Source organism: Portunus trituberculatus, chromosome 50 (genome assembly GCF_017591435.1).
Source record: "Portunus trituberculatus isolate SZX2019 chromosome 50, ASM1759143v1, whole genome shotgun sequence".
Lineage (NCBI taxonomy): Eukaryota > Metazoa > Arthropoda > Malacostraca > Decapoda > Portunidae > Portunus > Portunus trituberculatus.
Genome location: NC_059304.1, coordinates 18,148,675 through 18,158,674, shown reverse-complemented (window position 1 = coordinate 18,158,674; position 10,000 = coordinate 18,148,675). Strand labels below are relative to the sequence as shown.

Below are 10,000 nucleotides of genomic sequence, written 5' to 3'. Positions count from 1 at the left end.
CAGTCTCTGACGAGACAGCCAGACGTTATCCTACGGAACGAGCTCAGAGCTCATTATTTCCGATCTTCGGATAGGCCTGAGACCAGGCACACACCACACACCGGGACAACAAGGTCACAACTCCTCGATTTACATCCCGTACCTACTCACTGCTAGGTGAACAGGGGCTACACGTGAAAGGAGATACACCCAAATATCTCCATCCGGCCGGAGAATCGAACCCCGGTCCTCTGGCTTGTAAAGCCAGCGCTCTAACCACTGAGCTGTGTGTGTATGTATGTGTGTGTGTGTATGTGTGTGTGTGTGTTTGCTCTCCGTCTGTCTCCTGCCTGCCTGCCTGCCTGTCTGTTTCCTTGCCTGTCTGCCTGTTCGTATCTCTCAAACCACGAAAACCGCCACCTTCAATCAACCGTCAACAAAATTCATACTTGTTTTTATAGCAGAGATACAACGGTAGGTAGACTGGCCAGGCTAGTGAGCGTTACTGAACGCATGACATGTTGAGGCAGGAGGAGGAGGAGGAAGTTGATAATATACAGCTCAAAAAATGGCCGATATAAATAAAAAGTAAATGAATGAATAAACAAGCAATTAAACGTAAGATAAGTACCGGAAAGGGATGTTCATTGAATATAAAACTGAAGGCGAGTGAAGTTTCTGGAAGCAGTTAAAGAAATAAAACAAGGTCGGTTATGAAAGTAAGGTTAATTATACACATGGTTAGGACAGCACAAAAAAAAAAAAAAAAATAAATGAAATAAAATAAAAATAAATAAATATATAAAAAAATAAATATATAAATAAAATAAATCCGTGCTCTCTTCTGGTTTTACTAGTCGCTTCATATATACTGTATACATTACTGTCTTTATTGTTGTTGTTGTTGTTGTTGTTGTTGTTGCTGTTGTGGGTTTCGATATTCTGTGCAAAAAAGAAAGAAAAGAAAAAGAGAAGAGGAAAAATGTCAGTTTGTGAGACGAAGCGCGCAAGTTACAGCGGCCATTATTATAAAACCCATGAATTTAACCAGAAATAGAAAAAAAAAATGACAAGAACTAATTCAAGAAATGGGAAATATAATAAGAAAAAAATGATAATTTATGGAAACAGAACGGTAAACAGGAAACACAATAGAAAACAACACCAAAAATCTAAAATAAAAATGTAACAGTAGGCACTCAATACATAATGCATAACAATAAATATAAACACACAATAAAGATAACAAATAACAGCATCTCACTCACTTCCTGCACATATTCTCAGTCGGAACAATAACCTGCTACATTACATACATCTCGCGTAGAGTGTCTAGCTGACAACCTCCTCAGCTCCACCATACACGATTTCCTCTCATTTCCAAGCAAGAGAGGAAAAATTCATATCGACTTCTACTACTACTACTACTACTACTACTACTACTACTACTACTACTACTACTACTACTACTACTACTACTGCTGCTGCTATTACTACTACTGCATTACTGCTGCTTGCTACTACTACTACTACTAATAATAATAATACTGCTGCTGCTGCTGCTACTACTGCTACTACTACTACTACTACTACTACTACTACTACACCACCACCACCACTACTACTACTACTGCTACTACTACTACTACTACTACTACTTTTACCATGCACTACTACTACTACTACTACTACTACTACTACTACTACCACTACTACTACTATTACTACTACTACTACCACTACTACTTCTACTACTGCTACTACTAAACTTCCTGACCTCTCACCGATCTGCCTTGCCCGTCCCGTCTTGGTGAGGTTGCCTGCGGCGTCTCTGCACGGTATGTATAGCGCGGGGCGGGTGTCACTGGAGCACTGAAGGGCCGGGAGTGGAGGGTAGCTCGGCGGTGTGACCTACCGGGCGTCGAGCGGCTGAGGAAGGAAAGGGTATGCTCTATAAGGCCTTACACACACACACACACACACACACACACACACACACACGGCCCGGTAGCTCAGTGGTTAGAGCGCTGGCTTCACACACCGGGGTTCGATTCCCCGGCCGGGTGGAGATATTTGGGTGTGTCACGTGTACCCTGTTCACCTACAGTGAGTAGGTACGGGATGTAAATCGAGGAGTTGTGACCTTCTTGTCCCGGTGTGTGGTGTGTGCCTGGTCTCAGACCTATCCCAAGATTGGAAATAATGAGCTCTGAGCTCGTTCCACACTGGCTGTCACACACATCAAACAGTGACACACACACACACACACACACACACACACACACGGGAAAAAAGAACCAGTATAACACACTCCAAGCAACACAACTATGCCCACAACAACACAACACACACACACACACACACACACACACACGGTAGCTCAGTGGTTAGAGCGCTGGCTTCACAAGCCAGAGGACCGGGGTTTGATTCCCCGGCCGGGTGGAGATATTTGGGTGTGTCTCCTTTCACGTGTAGCCCCTGTTCACCTAACAGTGAGTAGGTACGGGATGTAAATCGAGGAGTTGTGACCTTGTTGTCCCGGTGTGTGGTGTGTGCCTGGTCTCAGGCCTATCCGAAGATCGGAAATAATGAGTTCTGAGCTCGTTCCGTAGGGTAACGTCTGGCTGTCTCGTCAGAGACTGCAGCAGATCAAAAAAGTGAATCACACACACACACACACACACACACACACACAGAACAATTCACCAAACTGCACAATCCTCCCTAACCACCCACACCCAAGCCCACCCACCCATTACCTCTACCAGCCTAACAGCCCAGCAATGGTCCTCAACGGGTAGTCTTGTTCGTCATCAGTCTCGTCATTAAGGTGTAAATAGGCAGATCTCATATTTCATAATGGAACGATCGAGGAGCGAGGCGGCGGAGCGGAGATGGCGGCCCAACACCAGGCACAAAGGGATGGGCACCACCGCCACAAAAGGCCTAGACTCCCCCTGCTGTAATTAGGTGAGGGCCGCGCAGGCAACACAAGAGGACGTGTGAAAGGCTGTGATTATTGCCCTCCATTTTGCTTCCACACCCATCCTCCTTCTCCTATACTCCACCACTCGTCCCTCTCCTCCTCCTCCTTCCCTTCATATGAATCTTATTTTACTCTCTCTTTCTCTCTCTCTCTCTCTCTCTCTCTCTCTCTCTCTCTCTCTCTCTCTCTCTCTCTCTCTTTTTATTCAAGTATGAACACATAATTGTAGATTTAATTCGTTTTATTTGTATTTTCCTTTACTTTTTCTGTCATTAATAGCTCAAATAAAAAAAAACGTACCTGAGAGGCATCCTGTCCACACACACACACACACACACACACACACACACACACACACACACACACACACACACACACACACACACACACACACACACACACACACACACACACACACACACACACACACACACACACACACACACACACACACACATGGAGGCACCGCCATGCTCTTGCCTAAGGCCAGGCGGACATCCTATCCCTGGCCGTGGATGGCAGCCCCCTCCCCCCTTCCCACCACAGACTCCGCCTGCCGGCGCTGGTGAGGGTGATGATAAACACGATCCAGGTCTCACGCCAGTCACAAGAAGCCTTTACAGACAAACAGGTTGTGGAGAATGTCAAGAAAGGCGCCAAGTGAGCGGGCAGGGCGGCGATGACCGCGGTGGCGGCAGGAGGCAGTGAAGGAGTCCAGGGCCAAGGCAGCCCAGGAGAAGCAAGGGAGTCCTGGCGACATCTGGATGAATCAATGAAGGGGCGGCGGCGGGCGGCGGCGGCGTGGCACAGGACGTCACCTGAGGCGCATCGGATGAGCATCTCGGTGACAAGCAAGACAAGGGGACGTCAGGGGAACGTCACCGAACTTTATGAAATTAGTGACGCTGCCGCAGGCAGTGCACGCAGGCCGCGCGGGGTCTGATGTGTCGCCGCCGCGGCGTTTACTCGGGGATGATGGCGGTGCATTGTCTTAACTCTATTGATAAAAGTCTCACTTTTTTCAAAGAGGAGGAAAATTAGAAAGTGCGTGATGGGGCGTCCAGGAGCGGGTCTCTTGGTCATATGGCCATCATGTGGACCTCGGCGCCACACAATGCGGTGGCGGCGGCCACGTCAGCCGCGCCTCCTTGCACTTCCCCAGATTGATGCGTCTTGGTCTGCAATCAAATTAAACAGCGAGGCCGGGGTTCGCGTGCGTGGCGCCCCGGCAGCCCACAGTGGCCCCAGCAGCACCAGCAGCCTGGCACCGCCACACAGCTGGTCGCCGCTGCCGCCATTCTTCACACAGTTTGTACAGATGTTGACCATCACACGTTGAAATCAAGCATACATTCTCCACAAGTTACGTGAAATTACAGATACTTGCTGCAGATAATTCAACCTGAAATAAATATAAATCACGATATAGCAGAAACAGAACGCACTACCATGTGGGGTCGCTTGTAATCATCGTATTTTTGTACACCTGGTGTGCAGCTGCCATGTTCAACTTTCCCCTTCTAGCTGCACTCACCGCAATATGTTAGATCGCAGCGAAATGCCCCAAAAACACCGTGATGACTAACAAAACACGAGCCGCCCTTCCCCAATGTGTCTGCGTCACTTTTCGCGCTTCATGTCGTTCAGTGTTCCTTTCATCCCATACAATTAATTTTGGGTTAATCCCAAGCTACACACAATGGTTCTGTTATCAGCCTGCCTTGTTGTGGCTTATCCGCGCGGCGTGTCAATATTTGCCACTCCACTCACTAAGCCCAGCACAAGTTGATCATTCACCTTCGTTTACCGTCTAGTCTTGGTGACTTCCACTTCACTCTCAATGTCACACGACACCTGCGGCCTGAGTGATTAGCTGAGCCATATGGTACAGGTCGGCGGGCACCGCGGCAGACAGCGGTGGGCACTGATGTGTGCGACCGGCGGCGGCGAGCTAGTGGTCGGCCGGTGCAGCAACAGCAGCAGCAGCAGCAGCGGCAGTTGTTTCCTTCAATAAACACCAACGAAGTCTTCTTCACTTTCTGTTTTCCATCTTAACACGTGTTCCTTGACTTCTGCACAGCGAAGAGGCAGTTCAGGGCACCTGGCCAAGAAGTAAGCGGGGATCTATAGCCACACCGCGGCGACGCTTCCTTCCACGCCTCCGCAGCGGTACAAAAGCCTCACTCTAGTTTTTTCTTTATTCTCGGTTTACATTTCTAAACTGACCAGAAATTTCCTCCTCTGATCTCAGATAGACCATATAACGAGACACTTATTGTAATATGAACACCAGGGCATGAGTGTGCGTGCCCTGAGCGGGATGTGCAGGGTCAGCCAGGCCAGGACGTGGTGGCGGGTTTGCTCTCCTCGTCGCTGGAAACATTCCTGTCGGTTCAGGATGTGAGTTGTGCTCGTCCTTTTGTGTTGAGGACAAGGATGGGGGTCTTATCTCGTAATCTGAACAGAGAGAAGGACAAAGAGACAGAATGCAGGTGCAGGGTGATTCATAAAACGAAAGCAACTGGACAAGGCGCGGCGCCCTGCTTCTTGAGCTGGTAGCGGCAGCCCACTCACCTCCCGCCCGCTGCTTTGCCCCAAGACGCCGCCAGTTGCCAGACGGCCGGTGAGACACACGTCTTGACCTTATAATGCTGGACACACCAACACCGGCAAATACGAGCTACACATTCAGGAAGGGTGAAGCCAAGACCAGCAAGGAACATTATAGCATTTGTGGCAATCAATCACAGAACAGAGTAACACAAATAGTTGTTTTTGTCACACTGATATTTTCCTTAGGAATATTATCACGTGCTGTTACCTAGAATCACACACACACACACACACACACACACACACACACACACACACGCAGTAATGACAAGCTGTTCATACACATGTCAATTGTTGACGCTTGCCTCACCCCAGGCCACTGCCACAAATTACCTTTATCCCTAAACGCCCCAAAAAACACGAGAATCTGTTTGTTCTCCCCACACGCTGAGCATACTGCGTGATTGAGGCTTAAGGCGGATACCACCTCATTATGATAACCCACCGACGCTGTGTGTGTGTGTGTGTGTGTGTGTGTGTGTGTGTGTGTGTGTGTGTGTGTGTGTGTGTGTGTGTGTGTGTGTGTGTGTGTGTGTGTGTGTGTATGTAAAATGTAGAAAAAAACAACGATATGTACAATAACAATAAAATAGGATCCCTAAAATAAAAACAATAACAGTAACAGTAATGATAATGATTGTCAAAGACGAAAATGATATATATTACAACAATACCAAAGCTGATAATAATAATAAAATTAATTAATGATACTAACAACAAAAACAACAAAAACAACAATAATGATAATAATAATAACAAGAATGAGTATTAATAACATTACATACTATGATAAATAACAATAACAAAATAATGATAATAACAATAATAATAATAATAATAATAATAATAATAATAATAATAATAATAATAATAATAATAATAATAAAAATAATAATAATAATAATAATAATAATAATAATAATAATAATAATAATAATAATAATAAAAATAATAATAATAATAATGAAAATAATAATAATAATAATGCTAATAAGTTATTATTATTATTATTATTATTATTATTATTATTATTACTATTATTATTATTATTATTATCATCTTTGTTATTATAACAATAATAACAATAATACTAATACTAATACTAATACTAATAATAATAAATAGCAGTAGTGGTAGTAGTAGTAGTGATAATAATAAAATTATGCATTATTACCATAATATGAGAGAGAGAGAGAGAGAGAGAGAGAGAGAGAGAGAGAGAGAGAGAGAGAGAGAGAGAGAGAGAGAGAGAGAGAGAGAGAGAGAGAGCGCCAGCCCGCCTTTGCCTCAGCTGAGCAGTGAGTTGGACGACCCACACACAAAACTCCAGTACCGGTCTGCTCCTGAGAGTACTCCCCAAGGTCGAGGCGGCCACGTGTCATGCAGGCCTGCCGCTGCTGCACACTCCTCCCCGCCCTGCCCTACCCCGCCCTGCCCTGCCCTGCCCTGCCCTGCCCTGCCCTGCCCTGCCCTGCCCCACCCTCTGCCCTGCTCTGTTCTGCTTTGCCTTGCCTTGCCTTGCCTTGCTCTGCCTTGCCCTGTCCTGCCCGCCCTCCCATGCCCTATTCTGCCCTGCCTTGCCCTGTCTTGTCCTGTCCTGCCTTGTCCTGTCCTGTCCTGCCCAGTCCTAGCCTACCCTGCTCTGTCTTGCCATGCCCTACCCTGCCTTGCCCTGTCCTGTTCTGTTCTGCCTTGTCCTGTCCTGCCCTGTTCTGCCCTACCCTGCTCTGTCCTGTCCTGCCCTGCCCTGCCCTGCCTTGTCCTGTCCTGCCCTACCTTGCCCAGCCCTCTGCCCTGCCCTTTTCTGCCCTGCCCTGTCCTGCCCTACCTTGTCCTGTCCTGCCTTGTCCTGTCCTGCCCTGTCCTATCGTGCCCTGTCCTGTCCTACCCTGCCCTGCCCTGCTTTTCCCCGCCCCGACCCGTCCTGCCCCACCCTGCTGTAACCTGTTCCTACTCCTCCGCCTGTAAATTGTTCATCTTTTCCTCTGCAAAAACTTCCTAACCTCTTTTTCTTTCCTTCACTCCTTCACCACTACACAATCCCCTTTCCTATTCCGTTATGGTTTCACAACCTCTTCTTCACCAGCGTCTTTAACCTCTTCAGTACCAGGACGCGTTTCCATATTCATTCTGCTAACTATCTAGCGATTTCATACAGCTTCAGAAACTTTAGTGGTGATTAAAGATAGAGAAGACTGTGGCCATTAATTTTCTGACCTCCATAGACTCTTCCTAATGTCAATAAAATCGTCTAATCGTACACAAAACACAAGGTAAATAATGTGTCTCAGTACTGAAGAAGTTAACATCCCTCATCCTTTCCCAGCACACTTTATAATACCCTCCAACAATCTCCACAACTTCTACTTCCTCTCCAACAGCTTGCCCTATACAGTCACACCACCCACCCCACCTCACAACAGGTTTTCCAGCCTAACCACACACATAGGTTACAGGTAACAGGCTATGAACTCTATCCTTGTATCTCCTTATAAAGTGTTTGATCTCTTGCTCCTCCTCGTGTCGTAATATCTCTCTCTCTCTCTCTCTCTCTCTCTCTTAAAAGCCGGCGAGATCAAAGAATAAGCTATATACGATTGAGGTGTCAAAATTTAATGGCATATAGTTATCCCACAGAGAGAGAGAGAGAGAGAGAGAGAGAGAGAGAGAGAGAGAGAGAGAGAGAGAGAGAGAGAGAGAGAGAGAGAGAGAGAGAGAGAGAGAGAGAGAGAGAGAGAGAGAGAGAGAGAGAGAGAGAGAGAGAGAGAGAGAGAACAGAGTAATCAAAAGTCAAGTTTAATTTAAAGAGACGGATAAACTAAAATTTGTACCCAAACTGGAATTAAGAGGAGGAGGAGGAGGAGGAGGAGGAGGAGGAGGAGGAGGAGGAGGAGGAGGAGGAGGAGGAGGAGGAGGAGGAGGAGAGAGGAGAGAGAGAGGAGGAGGAGAGAGAGAGAGAGAGAGAGAGAGAGAGAGAGAGAGAGAGAGAGAGAGAGAGAGAGAGAGAGAGAGAGAGAGAGAGAGAGAGAGAGAGAGAGAGAGAGAGAGAGAGAGAGAGAGAGAGAGAGAGAGAGAGAGAGAGAGAGAGAGAGAGAGAGAGAGAGAGAGAGAGAGAGAGAGAGAGAGAGAGAGATTCATTTAGCTGATTCAACACCAGTAATCAAAAAGTCAAGTTTAATTTAAAATTTACGGATAAACTAAAAATTTGTACCCAAACTGGAATTAAGAGGAGGAGGAGGAGGAGGAGGAGGAGGAGGAGGAGGAGGAGGAGGAGGAGGAGGAGGAGGAGGAGGAGGAGGAGGAGGAGGAGGAGGAGGAGGAGGAGGAGGAGGAGGAGAGGAGGAGGAGGAGGAGGAGGAGGAGGAGGAGGATGAGAACGAAAATGTGATAAATGACCGCAAATATTATTATGCTGTTGATAAGAAACATAAATCATCTTAAATATGAGAGAGAGAGAGAGAGAGAGAGAGAGAGAGAGAGAGAGAGAGAGAGAGAGAGAGAGAGAGAGAGAGAGAGAGAGAGAGAGAGAGAGAGAGAGAGAGAGAGACATACACAGAGATAAACGAAAGTAGACGCACAAAACACGAAACACCAAACAAAAACAAACCCAAAACAAACCAAAACAAAAGAAAAGGTAGAAAAGAGAAAATAAGAGTAAAAAAAAAAAAATTGATGAAACAAGAAAGAGAAGAAAACAAAGACTAACAAACAAGAAACAAGAAACAAGGAAGACAAGACAAGACAAGACAAGACAAGTAACAAGAGGAGTGAGTGACCGAGAGAAGGTAAGGCGCGCCAAGAGGACACGAGGAGGAGGAAGCGGATGGGGGCAGGTGGAAGCTGTCTGACAAGTAAAGGTGCGAAGCCAGTTACCGGGTCACCAACAGGCAACAGTACCTCGCAACATGCACGTCAGGTTAGGTAATGCACAGGTGAGAAAGGAGGAGAAGCCGAACGTGAGGCGTGGTGGCAGATGAAAGACGTGAGGGAGGAACACAAAGGAATACAAAGAAAAATACAACAGGTGAAATAGAAACGGCACTACTGGAGGCTGTGTGTGTGTGTGTGTAATTCACTGTTTGATCTGCTGCAGTCTATGACGAGACAGCCAGACGTTACCCTACGGAACGAGCTCAGAGCTCATTATTTCCGATCTTCGGATAGGCCTGAGACCAGGCACACACCACACACCAGGACAACAAGGTCACAACTCCTCGATTTACATCCCGTACCTACTCACTGCTAGGTGAACAGGAGCTACACGTGAAAGGAGACGCACCCAAATATCTCCACCCGGCCGGGGAATCGAACCCCGGTCATCTGGCTTGTGAAGCCAGCGCTCTAACCACTGAGCTACCGGGCGTGTGTGTGTGTGTGTGTGTGTGTGTGTGTGTGTGTGTGTGTGTGTGTGGCTATATTACC

At 46.8% G+C, this 10,000-nt stretch overlaps 1 long non-coding RNA gene across 1 annotated transcript in view; it reads right to left on the bottom strand.

Annotated features, from left to right (window-relative positions):
• Positions 1-10,000, bottom strand: part of LOC123500018 — a 73,374-nt gene that overhangs the window by 42,870 nt on the left and 20,504 nt on the right. Inside the window, exon 2 of the long non-coding RNA XR_006673149.1 lies at positions 1,757-1,908. This is a non-coding gene — a long non-coding RNA (uncharacterized LOC123500018). The remainder of the gene's footprint in view (positions 1-1,756; positions 1,909-10,000) is intronic.